The 18,282-nt window shown below is 52.2% G+C and overlaps 1 non-coding gene across 1 annotated transcript; it reads right to left on the reverse strand.

Moving 5' to 3' along the window:
- Positions 1-15,690: 15,690 nt before the first annotated feature.
- Positions 15,691-15,797, reverse strand: LOC118151804 (U6 spliceosomal RNA). The gene has a single exon (XR_004740212.1). It is a non-coding gene; the product is annotated as a U6 spliceosomal RNA (small nuclear RNA).
- Positions 15,798-18,282: the final 2,485 nt, after the last annotated feature.

An 18,282-nucleotide genomic window follows, 5' to 3' on the forward strand; every position in this document is an offset into this window, starting at 1 on the left:
TCTCAATAAATAACTAAAAACTCAGAAAGAGTGAGACCTTGTCTTTAAAAGAAAAAAAAAAAAGGTCGTGATTGCAAGGTCATGGTTGCAATTAAAACTGTAAGGTGTGGAAGCGGAGGAAATGGGAAGCACCTGAGGCTTGAGTTTTCACGGTCGGCGAGGCTGGGGCCCAGGTGAAGGGGCACGGGGGTAATTGCACCTCCCCGCAGAGATTACTGCGTCAGAAGCTTGGCTTCGGCTTCGGCGCACCCAAGGGCACCACAGTGGACCTGGTAAGCTTTGAGGTCGTCACTGCCACACCCCCTGAGGCCAGGGCATCCCTGTTGGCAGTCACAAGGGAACTGGCAGGCAGAACTGGGGTGAGAACGGAGCCCGCAGTCTCTGGGTGGGGAGATTGGGTAGCACCCTGGCCGACGCGCTCAGACCTGTGCTGCTGGCTCTGCCAGCGATTCTTGTTGCCTGTGTTTATTTTCAGTTGGCCTCCCTCCCGGTGTAGCCAGGCCTCCATGGGCCCAGTTCCTCTGTTGTCTGCCCTTGCCCTAGCTGCCACCCTCTAACCAGGCCCAGGGAAAGCTGTGGAGGTACATAGCAGATGGGGGTGCCAGGCGTAGTGGCTCATGCCTGTAATCCCAGCACTTGGGGAGGCCAAGGCAGGTGGATCACCTGAGGTCAGGAGTTCGAGAGCAGCCTGGCCAACATGCTGAAACCCTGTCTCTACTAAAAATACAAAAATTAGCCAAGCGAGGTGGTGCACGCCTGTAATCCCAGCTACTCGGGAGGCTGAGGCAGGAGAATCAATTGAACCTGGGAGGCGGAGGTTGCAGTGAGCCCAGATCGCACCATTGCCCTCCAGCCTGGGGGACAAGAGCAGAAACTCTGTCTCAAACAAACAAAAGCAGATGGGGGCTTTGGAGTTTGGTTTTGATGTCCTCAATTTTTTGAGGGACCCAGAGTCTGAGGCTGTAGCAAGACACTCCCATGTTCTTTTCTCAGCTGTGGGAAGTAGAAAAGTTCCTCTTTAAATTTCCTTCTTGTTTAAGAATAAATCATACGCGTGCTAGTAACTCTTTGTGAAGCCCTATCCTGTGTAGCTGTGAGACACGCCATGATTACAGGCACGTAGTACATTCTACATCCTTGTACTTTAACCAAGATGTCTGTGCTGGACGTGCTCACAGGTATGCAGCTGAAGCCCCTTACCTGTTTAAAAAAGCTTTAAATTACTAGCCAATCAGGTTTTAGTTTAGATTGAGAGGTCTGGCTCCAGCCAAGGGAGATCAGACACAGCAGTAAGGACGACCCCAAATGCCTAAGGGATAAATTTATTGTTTTTATTTTTTAAATTTTTTTAGAGATGGGGTTTCACCATGCTGGTCAGGCTGGTCTCAAACTCCTGACCTCAGGTGATCCACCTCAGCCTCCCAAAGTGCTAGGATTATAGGCAAGAGCCACCGTGCCTGGCCTCATAAGGAAGAAATGTGTGTGTTTTCCTTTGTTCGTTGTACTTTTGTGGCATGTTAGCTAGCAAGAGTACCCTTTCTGCAGTCCAGGAAGTAAAAGTTGCATTGCTGGAAGACCCTTTGTCTCAGTGTTAATTTTTCGTTTCAGCACTGAGCATCTGCTTCCAACATCAGCCCCCAGCCTGACTTTCCCAGGTTCCCTAAGAAGGGTGGCACCCTGCAAGGAAGGGCCTGGAGCATGTCCACACCACATCCCATATCACCCCACACCACCCAGCTTCTTTTTTTTTTGAGACTGGGTCTTGCTCTGATGTCAGGCTGAAGTGCGGTGGTGCAATCTCGGCTCACTGCAACCTCTACCTCCCAGGTTCAAGTGATTCTCCTGCCTCAGCCTCCTGAGTAGCTGGGACAGCAGGTGTGCGCCAACATGCCCGGCTAATTGTTTTTATTTTAGTAGAGTCGGGGTTTCACCATGTTGGCCAGGATGGTCTCCATCTCCTGACCTCGTGATCCCCGGCCTCGGCCTCTGAAAGCCAGCTTTTTTTTCAGAGACAGAGTCTCCCACTGTCACAGGCTAGCTTGCAGTAGTGAGATCTTGGTGCCCCATGCTGAGTGGTGCAGCCTTAAATTACTGGGCTCAAGGCATCTCCAGGAGTGCACCGCATGCCTGGCTAATTTTTTTTTCTTGTAGACATGGAATCTCTCTCTCTGTTGCCCAGGCTGATCTCAAACTCCTGAGCTCAAGCCGTCCTCCTGTATCGGCCTCCCAAACTGCTGGGATTGAAGGAATGAGCCACTGCGCCTGGCCCAGCCTCTTAATGTCTGCCTACTAGTGGGTTCCCTGTCCAGAAACCCATCTCTGGAGCAGGGTGGGGAGTCAGGGCAGGTCCCAGCCCTCGGCCCAGTCCTCTCCAGGCCTGTCCTGCCTTTGCTTTTTTCTTTTTCTTTTCCCTTTTTTTCTTTTGAGATGGAGTCTCACTCTGTCACCCAAGCTGGAGTGCAGTGGTGCGATCTCAGCTTATTGCAACCTCCACCTCCCGGGTTCAGGCAATTCTCCTGCCTCGGCCTCCTGAGTAGCTGGGATTACAGGCGCCTGCCACCACGCCCAGCCAATTTTTGTATTTTTAGTAGAGCCAGGACTTTGTCATGTTGACCAGGCTGGTCTCAAACTCTGAGACAGAATTGCCTGAACCCGAGAGGCAGAGGCTGCAGTGAGCTGAGATCGCACCACGGCACTCCAGCCTGGGCAACAGAGTGAGACCCAGTCTCAAACAAACAAATAAACGAAAAGGCAGGACAAGCTGGCAGAGGCCTGGAACTGCCCCTCCACCACAGGAGGGGTTCTGGGGTTTGCTGACAGCACCGTCTGTAAAATCAGGCAGCCCTGGGCCTTAGCTGCCAGGGAGTGAATTATTTCCGGGTGCCATTATCACTCCTGCTATAGAATCAACTCAGGGTTTGGCAGGCACAGATTTTGACGGCTCCATTCGAAGGGTGGAGAGAGAAGCAAAAGCTGCCCACGGAAAGGTGACAGGGGACCAAAGAGCTGGGTCCAAAGGGCAGGGCAGAGCGTCTTCGTGATGGGGGCGGAGCCACTGGGAGGAGGAGGGACTGGAGGCTCGGGGGAACTGGAGCTCCAGCCCACGGACGGAGTCCCAGAACACCCAAGCCCTATGCCACCCTGGCAGAGCCCAGAGCAGGGCAGGGGTCAGGCTGGCCCCCCCATATACCTCCCTACGGTTCCCACATGCACACACCAGGACCTAGGGGGTTGGGACAGTCCTAGAGTTCAGGGCCTGGCAGGGGAGGGGAGGGAGGAAGCAGGATATTGGAGGGAAGTGGGTGAGGCTGAGCTGGTCTCAGCCAGTCTGGCACTGGCCCTCAAAGCCCAGAATCCAGCCAGGTGCGGTGGCTCATGCCCGTAATCCTAGCACTTTGGAAGGCTGAGGCAGGTGGATCACAAGGTCAGGAGTTCGAGACCAGCATGGTGAAACCCTGTTTCTACTAAAAATACAAAAATTAGCTGAGCGTGGTGGCGGGCACCTGTAATCCCAGCTACTCGGGAGGTCGAGGCAGGAGAATCGCTTGAATCCGGGAGCTGGAGTTTGCAGTGAGCTGAGATCATGCCACTGCACTCCAGCCTAGGCAACAGAGCAAGACTCCATCTCAAAAAAAAAAAAAAAAAAAAGCTCAGAATCCCTGATATGGGGGCTCTCACCTCTTGCTGTCCTCCCAGGGAAGCCACCCCCAGGGAATATGAGGGGACCTCTGAGTGGAGCTCCCCTGGGGCCTGGAGGGCATAGCAAGGCATATGGGGGTTGGGGCACAGCATCACAACTATACGTGTCCCTGATCTGGCCAGGCTCACACCTGTAATCCCAGCACTTTGGGAGGCCAAATGGGGCAGATTACCTGAGATCAGGAGTTGGAGACCAGCCTGGCCAACATGGCAAAACCTCCATCTCTACTAAAAATACAAAAATTAGTCAAGTGTGGTGGTGCATTCCTGTAATCCCAGCTACTTGGGAGGCTGAGGCAGGAGAATCACTTGAGTCCAGGAGGTGGAGGTTGCAGTGAGCCGAGATTGCGCCACTGCACTCCAGCCTGAGTGACAGAGCGAGACGTTCTCTCAAAATAAAACAAAAACAAAAAAATCAAATGTTCCTTGATCTATAAATGTCTAGTGCAAACTAGAGAAAGGCACTGCAGGCTGGGCACAAGGACTCACGCCTGTAATCCCAGCGCTTTGCGGGGTCGAGGAGAGAGATTTGCTTGATGCCTGGAGTTAAAGACCAGTCTGGGCAGCATAGCGAGACCCCATCTCTGTGAAAGAAAAAATGTTCTGAAACAGCTTAAAAAAAAATTAGCCAGATGTGTTGGCGCGTGCCTACGGGAGGACTATTTAAGCGCAAGTTCCAGGCTCTAGTGAGCTATGCCCACACCACTGCACTCCAGCCTGGGGAACAGAGCGAGATCTTGTCTCAAAAAATAAAAAATAAAAAGAGAAAAGAAAAGGCCCTCCCTCTATGCCCCAGTGGACTCATTTGTTTGAGAAGGTACCTTTCCCAGAAACTGGCTGGCCCAGCCACTCAGCTTGCAGAGGGGAACTGGAGGCCCCACCAGGGCTGCATCTGCCCAGGGTCACCCAGCAGGTCTGGGCAGAGCAGGAGCAGGGTGTGTGCACTCCACCCCAAAGAGCATACTGTTCTACCCATCAGCCGATGCCCTGGGTGGCAGCCCGGAGGAGCACAGGGATGGAGTCCCACGCGTGAGCAGAGATCACCCCATTCCTGGCACACACTCCTCCTAGTCAAGACACCTCTGATTCTCTTTCCCTTTCCAACTCGCCAGATGACTTTAGACCTCACCATGCCCTAACTGTGCCTCCCAAGGACGAGCCATATTTTAATGGTCTGCTTAGAAGAGACAGCTCTGCCAACCGCCAGTTGGTGCTGGGAGAGTTGGCACTATGACAAATGCTGGGAATCCCAAGCTTGGCCGAGAAGGGATGGCTCTGGATCAATAATAGACTCGTGGGATGGCCTCGGGCAGGAGCACAAGGGTGGGAGAGCCTCCCTGGCCAGCCTACAGACACAAAGCAAGAGTCCAGCCAGGGCTCCCAACTCTCAGCCCAGAGAGAAACAAGCATGGCTAGGGATCCTGGGAAAAACAGACCTCCTCTGGGCGGGCTTCCTGTAGCATAACATCCCCTCCCACCCTTCTTCCCAGCTGGTATACCAGCTGCCCAGCCTAAGATAACAGTGATGGCATCAACAGCCGGCACTGGTAGAAGGAAGTCTCCCCTCCCCGCACCACCCCAGGGCTGAACAAGCGGGCAGAGCCTGCCACAGGGGCTTGGGGTTAAAGAATGAATCAAGGCCAGGTGCAGTGGCTCATGCCTGTAATCCCAGAGCTTTAGGAGGCTGAATCGGGAAGATTGCTTGAGGCCAGGAGTTCAAGACCAACTTGGGAAACATAGCAAGTCCCCGTCTTTACCAAAGTTTTTTTTGTAGAGAGTCTCAGCTCTGTCACCCAGGCTGTAGTGCAGTGGCATGATCTTGGCTTACTGCAACCTCCACCTCCTGGGTTCAAGCAATTCTCCTGCCTCAGCCTCCTAAGTAGCTGGGACTACAGGTGCACGCTGCCATGGCTGGCTAATTTTTTGTATTTTAGTAGAGATGGGGTTTCACCATGTTCCCAGGCTGGTCTCGAACTCCTGAGCTCAGGCAATCTGCCCGCCTTGGCCTCCCAAAGTGCTAGGATTACAGGTGTGAGCCACTGAGCCTTTAGGTGGAGTGGCTGGGCATGGTGGCTCACACCTGTAATTCCAGCACTTTGGGAGGCCAAGGCAGTGGATCACCTGAGGTCAGGAGTTTGAGACCAGCCTAATCAACGTGGCAAAACTCCATCTCTACTAAAAAATACAAAAATTAGTCAGACGTGGTGGTGCATGCCTGTAATCCTAGCTACTCAGGAGGCTGAGGCAGGAGGATCACTCAAGCCCAGGAAGTTGAGGCTGCAGTGAGCTATGATCATACTACTGCACTCCAGCCTGGGCAACATAGCAAGACCCTGGCTCTACTAAAAAATAAAAACTTAGCTGGGCATGGTGGTGCCTGCAGTCAGAGCTACTTGGGAGGCTGAGGTGGGAGAATTGCTGAAGCCCAGGAGTGCGAGCTATGGACACGCCATTGCACTACAGCCTGGGTGACAGCAAGATCTTGTCTCTAAAAGAGATAAAGAATTGATCGAGGCAGCAGGAGTAGCTCTGTGTTTAGAAAAAAGCTAGCCAGGCGAAGCGGCTCATGCCTGTAATCCCAGCATTTTTGGGAGTCGGAGGCAGGCGGATCACCTGAGGTCAGGAGTTCAAGACTGGCCTGGCCAACCTGATGAAACCTTGTCTCTACTAAAAATACAAAAAGTTAGCCATGAATGGTAGTGGGCACCTGTAATCGCAGCTACTCAGGAGGCTGAGGCAGGAGAATTGCTTCAACCCGGGAGGTGGAGGTTGCCCTGAGCCAAGATCATGCCATTGCACTCCAGCCCGGGTGACAGAGCATGACTCCGTCTCAAAAAAAAACAAAAAAAACAAAAAGCCCTAGGCTGGGGCCAGCCCTTGCTATGGGTCTGCTGTACCCCTGACGGAGACATGGCCTGGGGTGCAGCCCGGCCCTGGGCTCAGTTTCCATTCTGAGGCTCTACTTCTGGGTGACCTCTGATTGCCTGTTGTCAGTTCTGGACAGGGTGAAGATCAAGGGGGAATCATGACTATTGGAAGCTACCCAGGTCCCCTAACCTTTGTGGGAAGACCAAAGTCCCACTGGACCTGAGGCCACCTGGATAGTTCTGTGCATGATCAAGAAGGGCCTGGTGAGAAGGCCCTTCAGTCTGGCCTGTGACCCCAGGGCAGGCACTGAGTAACCCCTTTTCCCCACATCATTCTGCTCTCCGTATAATGGGTTCCTCAGAGTCCTCCTAGGGATGGTTAGGAGCCTCTGTGTCTTCAGGCTGGGGAAGGCCATGAGATAAGGAGGTTGAAAACTTAGGTGGATGGATGACAAAGAGGTCACTCCCGCCAGGCGTGGTGGCTCAAGCCTGTAATCCCAAGGAGGCTGAGGAGGGCAGATCACGAGGTCAGGAGTTTGAGACCAGCCTGATCAACATGGTGAAACCCCGTCTCTACTAGAAATCAAAAAAAAAAAAAAAAAAAAAGCTGGGCATGGTGGCGTGCCCCTGTAGTCCCAGCCTCTAGGGAGGCTGAGGCAGAAGAATCACTTGAACCCGGGAGGCGGAGGCTGCAGTGAGCTGAGACTGTGCCACTGCACTCCAGCCTGGGCCACAGAATGAGACTCCATCTCAAAAAAAGAAAAAAAGAGGCACTCCCTTCTTTGGGGTCACCTACCCTCTCTCCACCCTCATGCCTTCACTGGACCTCTTGGGAGTCCCCATCTGCCCATTCTGTTCCTCCCTCACTCGGCTCTACTCCCTGACTGCACCCCCTCCCTGCCCACTGAATGAAACCCTTTCTTGCTTTCTTTTCTTTTCCTATTTTTTTTTTTTTTTGAGACGGAGTTTCGCTCTTGTTACCCAGGCTGGAGTGCAATGGCGCGATCTCAGCTCACCGCAACCTCCGCCTCCTGGGCTCAGGCAATTCGCCTGCCTCAGCCTCCCGAGTAGCTGGGACTACAGGCACGTGCCACCAGGCCCAGCCAATTTTTTGTATTTTTAGTAGAGACGGGGTTTCACCATGTTGACCCGGAGGGTCTCGATCTCTTGACCTCGTGATCCATCCGCCTCGGCCTCCCAAAGTGCTGGGACTACAGGCTTGAGCCACGGCGCCCAGCCAAGTTTTAAAGTTTTTGTAGAGATGGAGGTCTCACTGTGTCACCCAGGCAAGTCTCGAACTCCTGGAATCAAGTGATCCTCCTGCTTCCGCCTTCCAAAGTGCTGGGATTACCTTGCCTGGCCTGAAATCCCAACTCTCTTAGATTTCTCCAAGAAATCTGAGGCCCCACCCGATGACCGCACTTCCTCACTTCCCCAAGCTCCCCTCCCTTCTCTGAGGCCCCCTTCTGTCGAATCCCACCCTGCCTTTCTCTGAACCTTCATGCCCAAACCATCCCTTTGCAATTTCTTCCATCACTCTGCTGAGGACCTCCAAGACCTGCCCAGCCTGCCCAGCCTGAAAGCCTTGAACCCTGAGCATCCCCACATGCCGATCCCCTCAGCAAGGGGGCAGTGGGCTCTGGGTGGGAGGAAAATAAATCAATCCCCACCCAGGCTCGGGTCAAGGTCGGGCAGGAAGGCTCAGCCCCTCCCGCACGGAGGATGGAGCCGTGCCTAGGCAGGCCCGAGACTGGCCCCTAGGGGACGCGTTCGGGCTGTGCACCCACTTCGCCCCACTCCCAGGCCCAGATAGAGCAGTAAGCGACTGCCCCCTGGTGCCCTCCCAGAGAGAATGAACTCCTCAGGCACCGACACTTTCCCCGCCCAGGTTCTGAGCCCTGCAGAGCGCAAACAGAGGCAAATGACTTGGTCTTGGCCAGGTGTGGTGGCTCACACCTGTAATCTCAGCACTTTGGGAGGCTGAAGCAGGAGGATCACTTGAGCCTAGGAGTGTGAGACCAGCCTGGGCAACATAGTGAGACCTCATCTCTACCAAAAACAAACAAACAAAAAAAAATAGGAAAAAGTAGCCGGGTGTGGTAGTGCACACCTACAGCCCCAGCTACTTAGGAGGCTGAGGCAAGAGGATTGCTTGAGCCCAAGGGCTTGAGGCTGCAGTGAGCTATGATTATACCACTGCGCTCTGGGCTGGAAGACAGAGCAAGACCCTGTCTCTTATAAATAAATAATTAAGTACAAAGAGACAGGCCAGGCACAGTGGTTCACGCCAGTAATCCCAGCACTTTGGGAGGCTGAGGCAGGTGGATAACTTGAGGTCAACAGTTTGAGACCAGCCTGGCCAGCAAGGTGAAACCCTGTCTCTACTAAAAATACAAAAATTAGCCAAGTGCGATGGCAGGTACCTGTAATTCCAGCTACTCAGGAGGCTGAGGCAGGAGAATCTCTTGAACCCAGGAGGTGGATGTTGCAGCTAGCCGAGATCACGGCACTGCACTCTAGCCTGGGCATCAGAACAAGACTCTGTCTCAAAAAAAATAAATAAAACAGAGGCCCATTCTTGAAAAACTCTGACACCTCCCCACAGCCCCTCTCCCCAGCCCCACACCCAGCCAGATTCTTATCTGCCCCGGGTGTCCAAGAGCCTTCAAGCCTCCTTGAATTTCCCTCCTGGAGGACCCAGCCCACTCTCTCTGCCTTGGAAGGGTCTGGCAGCCAAGGCCTGGGCCTGGGCCCCCGCCCCACCCTGTCGCACCTCTGCTGCAGGGGGAGTTGGTCACGGTTTCTATTCTGGTCCTAATCAGAACTGGCACATATTAGGAGGCACCTGCTAGCTGCCAATCACTCGTTAGCTTATTAAATCCTCTGCAACCCTACTCCACGGAGAGGCAGCATGGAATCGCAGTTATGCCTGCAGGAACTCATGTACACTGCCTGGATTCGATCCCATTTGGCCACTTCCTTTTTTTTTTTTTTTTTTGAGATGGAGTTTTGCTCGTGTTGCCCAGGCTGGAGTGCAGTGGCCAGATCTTGGCTCATTGTACCCTCTGCCTCCCGGATTCAAGCGATTCTCCTGCCTCAGCCTCCCTAGTAGCTGGGATTACAGGCATGCGTCACCATGCCCAGCTAATTTTGTATTTTTAGTAGAGACAGGGTTTCTCCATGTTGGTCAGTCTGGTCTCGAACCCACCTCAGCCTCCTGGAACAAAAGGCGTGAGCCACCGCGCCCGGCCTGGGCACTTACTTTTTAAGTGTGGGACTTTGGCTGTGTTGCTAACTCTCAGTTTCTTCATCTGCAAGATGATGCGATTATACGAATGAATACCTAAGGAGTCTGTTTTCTGAAACAGGACCTTGCCCAGTCACCCAGGCTGGCGTGCATTGGCGCCATTACGACTCACTGCAGCCTTGAATTCCCGGGTTCCAGCTATCCTCCTGCCTCAGCCTCCTAAGTAGCCGGGTCTACAGACATTTGTCAATATGCCTGGTTAATTTTGTAATTTTTGGTAGAGACGGGGTCTTGCGATGTTGGCCAGGCTGGTCTGGAACTCCTGGCCTCTGGTGATCCTCCTGCCTCAACTTCCCAAAATGCTGGGATTACAGGCTTCAGCCTCTGCACCTGGCCACTGTGAATCTTTAGAACACTGCCCAGAGCAAATAGTCAGCACTCAGTCACTGCTAAACATTTTTGAAGTAGGTTGTATTACTCCCATTTTACAGATAAGGAAACTGACCCCCTAAAAGGCTAAATACCTTGAGAGATTATGTCACCTAACTAGGACATGGTGGGATGAGAATCCAAATCCTGAGATCTTAAGCCTTCCTCCTCCAACAGCCCTTTATTCAGAAAATGAGACATTGGGTCGGGCACAGTGGTTTTCACCTGTGATCCCAATACTTTAGGAGCTGAGACTTGAGGTCCGGTATCTGAGACTAGTCTGGGCAACATAATGAGACCCTGTTTCTTTCTTTCTTTTTCTTTTTTCTTTAAAGAGACAGGGTCTCGCTATGTTGCCCAGGCTGGAGTGCAGTGGCTATTCACAGGCACGATCCCACCACTGATCAGCATGGGAGTTTTGACCTGCTCCATTTCCGACCCGGGCCGGTTCACCCCTCCTTAGGCAACCTGGTGGGCCCCCGATCCGGGGAGGTCATCATATTGATGCCGAAATTAATGTGGACACCCGATCGGCATAGCGCACTACAGTCCAGAACTCCTGGGCTCAGGAGATCCTCCTACCTCAGAGACCCTGTTTCTTTTTCTTTTTTTTTTTTTTTTTGAGATGGAGTTTCACTCTTGTTACCCAGGCTGGAGTGCAATGGGGCGATCTCAGCTCACCACAACCTCCGCCTCCTGGGTTCAAGTAATTCTCCTGCCTCAGCCTCCTGAGTAGCTGGGATTACAGGCACGCACCACCATGCCCAGCTAATTTTTGTATTTTTAGTAGAGATGGGGTTTCACCTTGTTGACCAGGATGGTCTTGATCTCTTGACCTCGTGATCCAACCGCCTCGGCCTCCCAAAGTGCTGGGATTATAGGCTTGAGCCACTGCGCCCGGCCGACCCTGTTTCTTAAAATAAATAAATAAATAAATAAATAAATAAATAATCAGCTGGGTGGTAAGTCCCAGCTACTTGGGGGCCCAAGAGTTGGAGGCTGCAGTGACCTATAATTGCACCACTGCACTCCAGTCCAGCCTGGGCAACAGAGTGAGACCCTGTCTCTAAAAAAGAAAGAGGCCCGGCGTCGTGGCTCACACCTGTAATCCCAGCACTTTAGGAGGCAGAGGCAGGTGAATCACCTGAGAAAAGGAGTCCGAGACTAGCCTGGCCAACGTGGTGAAACCTCATTCCTACTAAAAATACAAAAATTAGCCAAATGTGGTGGCATGAACCTGTAATCTCAGCTACTCAGAAGGCTGAGGCAGGAGGATCGCTTCAACCCAGGAGCCGGAGGTTGCAGTGAGCTGAGATCGTTCCATTGCATTCCAGCCTGGGTGACAAAAGCGAAACCCCGTCAAGAAAAGAAAAAAAGAAAGAGAAAATAGGCATTGCTGTGTGACAGAATCCCACCTTTTAAACAGCAGCCACATTGGAATTGATTTTTAATTCCTAAATCCCGCCTTGATAGTGAATTGGGCAACTCGTCTCCCTCGGCCTGAGATTATACAACTCTATGTCAGGAGATGAGAAGTGGGGAGATTGGGTATCTTTAATCCATTTCTGACATCTTTCAGGACTGATGGGGGACAGCCCTAGCCCTGGCTGGCCGCCGCTGTTCAATTCAAAGTTATCACCATCAGGACCGTGGGAGGGAAGGGCATTCGAGCAGAGGGTCTTGCAGGGCGCACAGGAGGCATGCGGCGGCCGAGTTTGGACAGGTAGGTTGGGACCTAGCAATGGAGGGCCTGGGATACCAAAGAGAGGCAGGGGGAAGGCCTCAGTGTCCCCAGGACACCAGATCTGCCCCCTTCCTCACTGCTGCAACCATGGTGCCCACGTGTAAGGTGATGGAACCTGTCAGACCCAGGTCGCCACCAGAAACCTCCCAGCTGTTGTGTGCGTCGGGGGCCAGGAGTTTCCTCTTCTGCAATCTGCTGATAACGCAGACCTCCCAGGGCTGTTTCCAGAAGCAGGGATGTGTAGGTAAGAATGGATAGCAAACCAATACAGGCTGGGATACGAGAGATCACGTCATTGTTCAGATAGGGAAACTGAAGGTCCGGCGTGGGACCAAGGACCCACCACGACCCCAAGGCTCCGCCCTCCCAAGCACGTAACAAAGGTGCAGGCTGAAGACGGAGGAGAGAGAAGCGGGTTAAATTGGGAGATAAAGCTCCCGGGTGGCTGGAGGACCGGGTTTGCAACAAATGAAGCCCTGGAGCAGCAGAGCGGGCCCATTCCGGAGCAAAGACCAAGGCCCTAGCAACAGGCCGACTATTGGTGGAGCGGGGACACGCTGGCCTGTGATTGGCTCTTGCCGTGCCTGAGAGGGAGGGGGCTGCCTCCCGGCACGGGGCTGCGAACACAGCCGCGGCCCCGCCCAATCCACATCCGGGCCTCGGCGTAGTCCGGGGACCCTGGTCTCTGCGCGGTCCGAGAATCCGGTGCTTCCGTCGAGAAACCCGTGCACCAGAGGTGCGCCATTACACACCGGGGCCAGGGACGAACGGCTCGCCGGTGCAAAGCAGCCCCCCCTTTACTGGAGACGCCAGCAGCAAAAGGCCTCCTTGGCCCGGGGTCTGGGCGTTTGGGGAAGGGAGGTACTCAAGAGTTTGGGCGGAGGATGGAGCTCCCAGATGAGTTAGACCCGGGGGTGGCCGGGCTCGAGGGCGCTGTTGCAGTCCGGGGTCCGGAAGAGGCGGTCCCGGGGAGAGCCAGCTTCAGAGCTTGGAGGGGTCAGCAGGGGACCGGACCGCAGGTGCCCTCAGGTGGGAGTAGGGAGGGGACTCAGACCTGGACCAGGAGGGATGCCGAATCCCTACGCCCAGCTCCGGGGCCTTAGCAAACCAGCATCATCGCAGCGTTCTGTACCCCAAAGAATGGGGCAGGGGCAGCCAGACCAGTTGTGGTTGGTGCGTGGGTGAAGCCCTGAGGGATGGGGCCGCTGCTATTTTGCTGTGTTTTGTACTTACCCAGTTTCATTTTGGCTCTGTCACCACTAGGCGAAAGAAATCGAAGTGCTAACTAACATACCATGGGGAGCAATGATTATCACTCATCTTGCTGCCGCCCCAGCAGTAGGAGGTGGCATCTGTTTGACCTTGGAGATTTGGGCGGTATTTAAGGAGATTACATGAAAAAAAAAAAAGACTCACCCCAAAATGCTTGCAGTCAGCTACAAGTTGCTCTGTCCTTTATACCTTTTAGTCATCCTTCATTTTCTGAATCTATCTTGTCTGTTTCTAATGTAGTCTCCTGATTTAGGGCAAGAGAGTATTTTTTTTACTCTTGATCTGCCCACTACCCACACTCCTTGTCCGAGACTTTACTCAGCAAACTTAGCAGGCAAAACCCCTAATAAACTATAATACTAAAAAAAAACCTCTCTTGGGCTGGGCACAGTGGCTCACGCCTGTAAACCCAGCACTTTGGGAAGCCGAGGTGGGCAGATCACGAGGTCAGGAGTTTGAGACCAGCCTGACAAACATGGTGCAACCCCATCTCTACTAAAAATACAAAAATTAGCCGGTGTGGTGGCGCACGCCTGTAATTCCAGCTACTCAGGAGGCTGAGACAGGAGAATCGTCTGAACCCAGGAGGTGAAGGGTGCAGTGAGCCAAGATCACACACCACTGCACTCCAGCTTGGGTGGCAGAGCGAGACTCTGTCTCAAAACAAAACAAAAAATACCACCTCTTGGAAGGCAGTCTGCTTTGATAAACCTGGTGGAATAAAAAATCAGGTTTCACTCTGGTTTTAAAGAACCGACAACCCAGCTGGGCATGGTGGCTCACACCTGTAAATCCCAGCAGTTTGGGAGGCCGAGGCAGAAGGATTGCTTAAGCCCAGGCGTTCAAGACCAGCCTGAGCAACACAGTATAGTAAGACCCAGTCTCTGCAAAAAAAATTTTAATTAGCCAGGCAAGGTAGCCCAGCTACTTGGGACGCTGAGGCAGGAGGATTGCTTGGAGTCTAGGAATTGGAAGCTGCAATGAGCTGTGACTGACTGCATCACTGCATTCCAGCCTGGGCAACAGAACGAGATCCTGTCTCAAAAGAAAAAAACTGACAACCAGTGAAACCCCATCTCTAAAATCTGGCTTCAGATTAAGAGAGTAAAAAGAGGTTTTCATGTATCTTCTCAGCTCCTAAGAGCCAGTGAATGGTAGGGTAATTTCCCCATCACAGTGGGAAGAACTAGTATAACAGCAAGATCGTGATTATCCCCGGGTAGATCCAATATGAAGGAAGCAGCTCAGGCATGCTTCCTGTTCCTGAGTTAACTGGAGTAAATAAGGTGGGCTGCGCCGTCTCCCCAGCTCCCCCATGCCTAGGGCAGAACAGCTGCAGCCCACCAGGACTCTGGGCCTAGTGAGGATGTATGTGGAACACTTTGTGAGTAAAAGCCAGTCCTCATTGAGGCACCTCTTATTTTTTGAGATGGAGTCTCTCTGTCCCCCGTGCTGGAGGGCAGTGGCGAGATCTTGGCTCACTTGCAACTTCCTCCCTGAGTTCAAGCAATTCTCCTGCCTCAGCCTCCTGTGTAGGGATTACAGGCACCTGCCACCACGCCTGGCTCATTTTTTTTTGTATTTTTAGTAGAGACAGGGTTTCACCATGTTAACCAGGCTGGTCTCAAACGCCTGATCTCAGGTGATCTGCCCACCTCAGCCTCCCAAAGTGCTGGGATTACAGGCAAAAACCACTGCACCAGGTTGAGGGTGTCCTTTTTTTAAGGAGAAATATGAACATTGGGAGTAAAATGCCAGTGGTGACTTTTTTTTTTTTTAGATGGAGTCTCTGTGGCCCAGGCTGGAGTGCAGTAATGCGATCTCAGCTCACTGCAACCTTCGCCTCCCAGGTTCAAGAGATTCTCATGTGTCAGCCTTCTGAGTAGCTGGGATTACAGGTGTGTGCCACCATGCCCGGCTAACTTTTGTATTTTTAGTAGAGACGGGGTTTCACTATGTTGGTCAGGCCGGTCTTGAACTCCTGACCTTGTGATCTGCCCGCCTTGGTCTCCGAAAGTGCTGGGATTACAGGTGTGAGCCACTGCACCAGGCCCAGTGACTTACTTTCAAGTTTCCAAAACACACAGAGACATTATCTGCCATGTCAAGTAGTGGGTCTGTAGCCAATCATTGAAATGTTCTTTTCAATTATTTTTTTTTTTGAGACGGAGTTTCGCTCGTTACCCAGGCTGGAGTGCAAAGGCGCGATCTCGGCTCACCGCAACCTCCGCCTCCTGGGTTCAGGCAATTCTCCTGCCTCAGCCTCCCGAGTAGCTGGGATTACAGGCACGCGCCACCATGCCCAGCTAATTTTTTGTATTTTTAGTAGAGACGGGGTTTCACCAGGTTGACCAGGATGGTCTCGATCTCTTGACCTCGTGATCCACCCGCCTCGGCCTCCCAAAGTCAATTTTTTTTTTAGAAAAAAATTTAAAAACATGGAACGCTTCACAAATTTGCGTGTCATCCTTGCGCAGGGGCCGTGCTAGTCTTCTCTGTATTGTTCCAGTTTTAGTATATATGCTGCCGAAGCGAGCACTAGTTTTTGTGTTTGGGCTCCAAGTCCCCCAATACCACCGAACTACCCATTAAATGGGATTAAATATTCTAATTCACGATGTCTGCTTCGGGACCACCAAATTTCAACTATCCGTATTTAAAATCACAAGGCCAGAGTCATGTCAGTGCTCAAGGGCAGCAAAAATCCTTTCAGTCTGAACCAAATTAAGAAGAATGAACGGCAGTAGTTAGTTACCTCTAAGGACGGCAATGAATGGATGGATGACCAGGTAAGGGCGTGGTGGGTGAGTTTCTGATAAACCAGGGGTCTGCAGGTTACTGGCCACAGAGTAAATATTTCAAGCTTCATGGGCTGCATACAGCTGCCTCACGCTTTTGTATTTTGTAGCGTGTGTGCACTGCCAACTCAAAATTAAAAACCGGCTGGGTGCAGCGGCTTGTGTATAATGCCAGCACTTTGGGAGGCTGAGGTGGGAAGACTGCTTGAGGCCAGGAGTTCAAGACCAGCCTGGGCAATATAGCAAGACCCCCAACTCTGCAAAATATAGAAAAATTAGCCAGGTGTATGTGGTGGTACGCACCTGCAGTCCCAGCTATTCAGGGCGCTGAGATAGGAGGATCATTTGAGCCTAGGAGGTAGAGGCCACAGTGAATTGTGATCATGCCACTGCATTCCAGCCTGTGCAACAGATCGAGAGCCTGTCTCTCCAAAAAAGTAAAGGAGAAAACAGCCCAAAGTCATAAGTTCCTCAAAGTAATTCCTACAGACTTTCCTCTCCAATACTTTGGATTACAGAGTGCCATGTTAGTACCTCAGGTAACCTAAGATGTCTTGACTCGTGTCTTGCCAGTGTGATCCAGCCACTCCCACCCTCACTCCTCACTGACCACAGCTCTCTGTGGTTAATGAGAGGTGGACTTGTGGCCATTCAGATTCAACCACATTTATCCACACCAGAAAATTCAAACCAGCAGGCTAATTAGCAAGCTGACATGCCACATGTGAATGTTCTGATTAGGCCGGTGACCACTTACTGTCAACTCCTAGAACAGTAAGTACCCAGCCAGTGCTCAAGTTGTTTCCCAAGCCAGCTTTGGGAACTGTGCACCCAGGAGGTAGGTGCCATCCGTAGACACTCAAATCACCCCGTGAGTCAATGTGCAGTTTCAGCTGACCAGAGCATAGGCCAGTGCGTGTGGTCACCACACAGAAATAGACTGGAGGAAACGGCTTTCATAGTCAGCAGCGGTGTATTCGCTGCACTAGAAGGTCCCACTGAATTAACTCATTTATGGCCTCTCTACTCCACCCCTGAAGTTCTTGGAATCGAGACCTCTGCGGTTTCATATCGTCATTTTTAATCACTTTTCAGAGTATCAGCTTTTGTTTGTTTTGGAGATGGAGTCTTGCTCTGTTGCCCAGGCTGGAGTGCCATGGCACAATCTCAGCTCACAACCATCTCTGGGTTCAAGCGATTCTCCAGCCTCAGCCTCCCGAGTAGCTGGGATAAAAGGCATGTGCCACCATGCCCGGCTAATTTTTGTATTTTTAGTAGAGACAGGGTTTCTCCATGTTGGCCAGGATGCTCTGGAACTCCTGGCCTCAGGTGGTCCGCCCACCTCGCCTCCCAGGTATGAGCCACCACACCCGGCCTAGTATCAGTTATTTAAAAAATTCTAGAGTATACTGAAAAAGAGGCAAAAAAGACCTTTACCACCAGTGCCTGATCTACAGACTGATTTAATTCATGTAGTATACGTCTTTTTGGTTTTTGTTTTGAGACGGAGTCTCGCTCTGTCCACCTGGCTTGAATGCAATGGAGTGATCTTGGCTAACTGTAGCCTCTGCCTCCTGGGTTCAAGTTATTTTCCAGCCTCAGCCTCCAGAATAGCTGGGATTACAGGTGTGCCGTTATGTCCAGCTAACTTTTTTGCATTTTTAGTAGAGACAGGGTTTCATCATATTGGCCAGGATGGTCTCAATCTCGACCTCATGACCTGCCTGCCTCAGTCTCCCAAAGTGCTGGGATTACAGGCATGAGCCACTCAGCCTGACCCTTTTTTGTTTTTTGTTCTTGCTCTGTCTCCCAGGCTGGAACTCAGTGGCATGATCATGGCTCACTGCAGCCTCAACCTCCTGAGCCCAAGCAATCCTTCCACCTCAGCCTCCTGAGTAGCTGGGACTACAGGTGGGCACCACCACACCCACCTAATTTTTGTAGAGACAAGGGTCTCACTATGCACTGTGTTGCCCAGGCTGGTCTTTTTTTTTTTTTTTTTTTTTAATACCAGGTTTCACCATGTTGGTCGGGCTGGTATTGAACTCCTGATGTCGGGTGATCTGCCCGCCTTGGCCTCCAAAGTGCTGGGATTACAAACGTGAGCCACCACGCCCTGCCAAGAGCACCAGGAGTTTGAGGCTGCAGTGAGCTACGATTATACTGCTGTACTCTAGCCTGAGTGAGCCCTGTCTTAAGAAAACATCTATCACGAAGGCCGAGAGC

The sequence above is a fragment of the Callithrix jacchus genome, chromosome 2 (assembly GCF_049354715.1).
Source record: "Callithrix jacchus isolate 240 chromosome 2, calJac240_pri, whole genome shotgun sequence".
Taxonomy (NCBI): domain Eukaryota; kingdom Metazoa; phylum Chordata; class Mammalia; order Primates; family Cebidae; genus Callithrix; species Callithrix jacchus.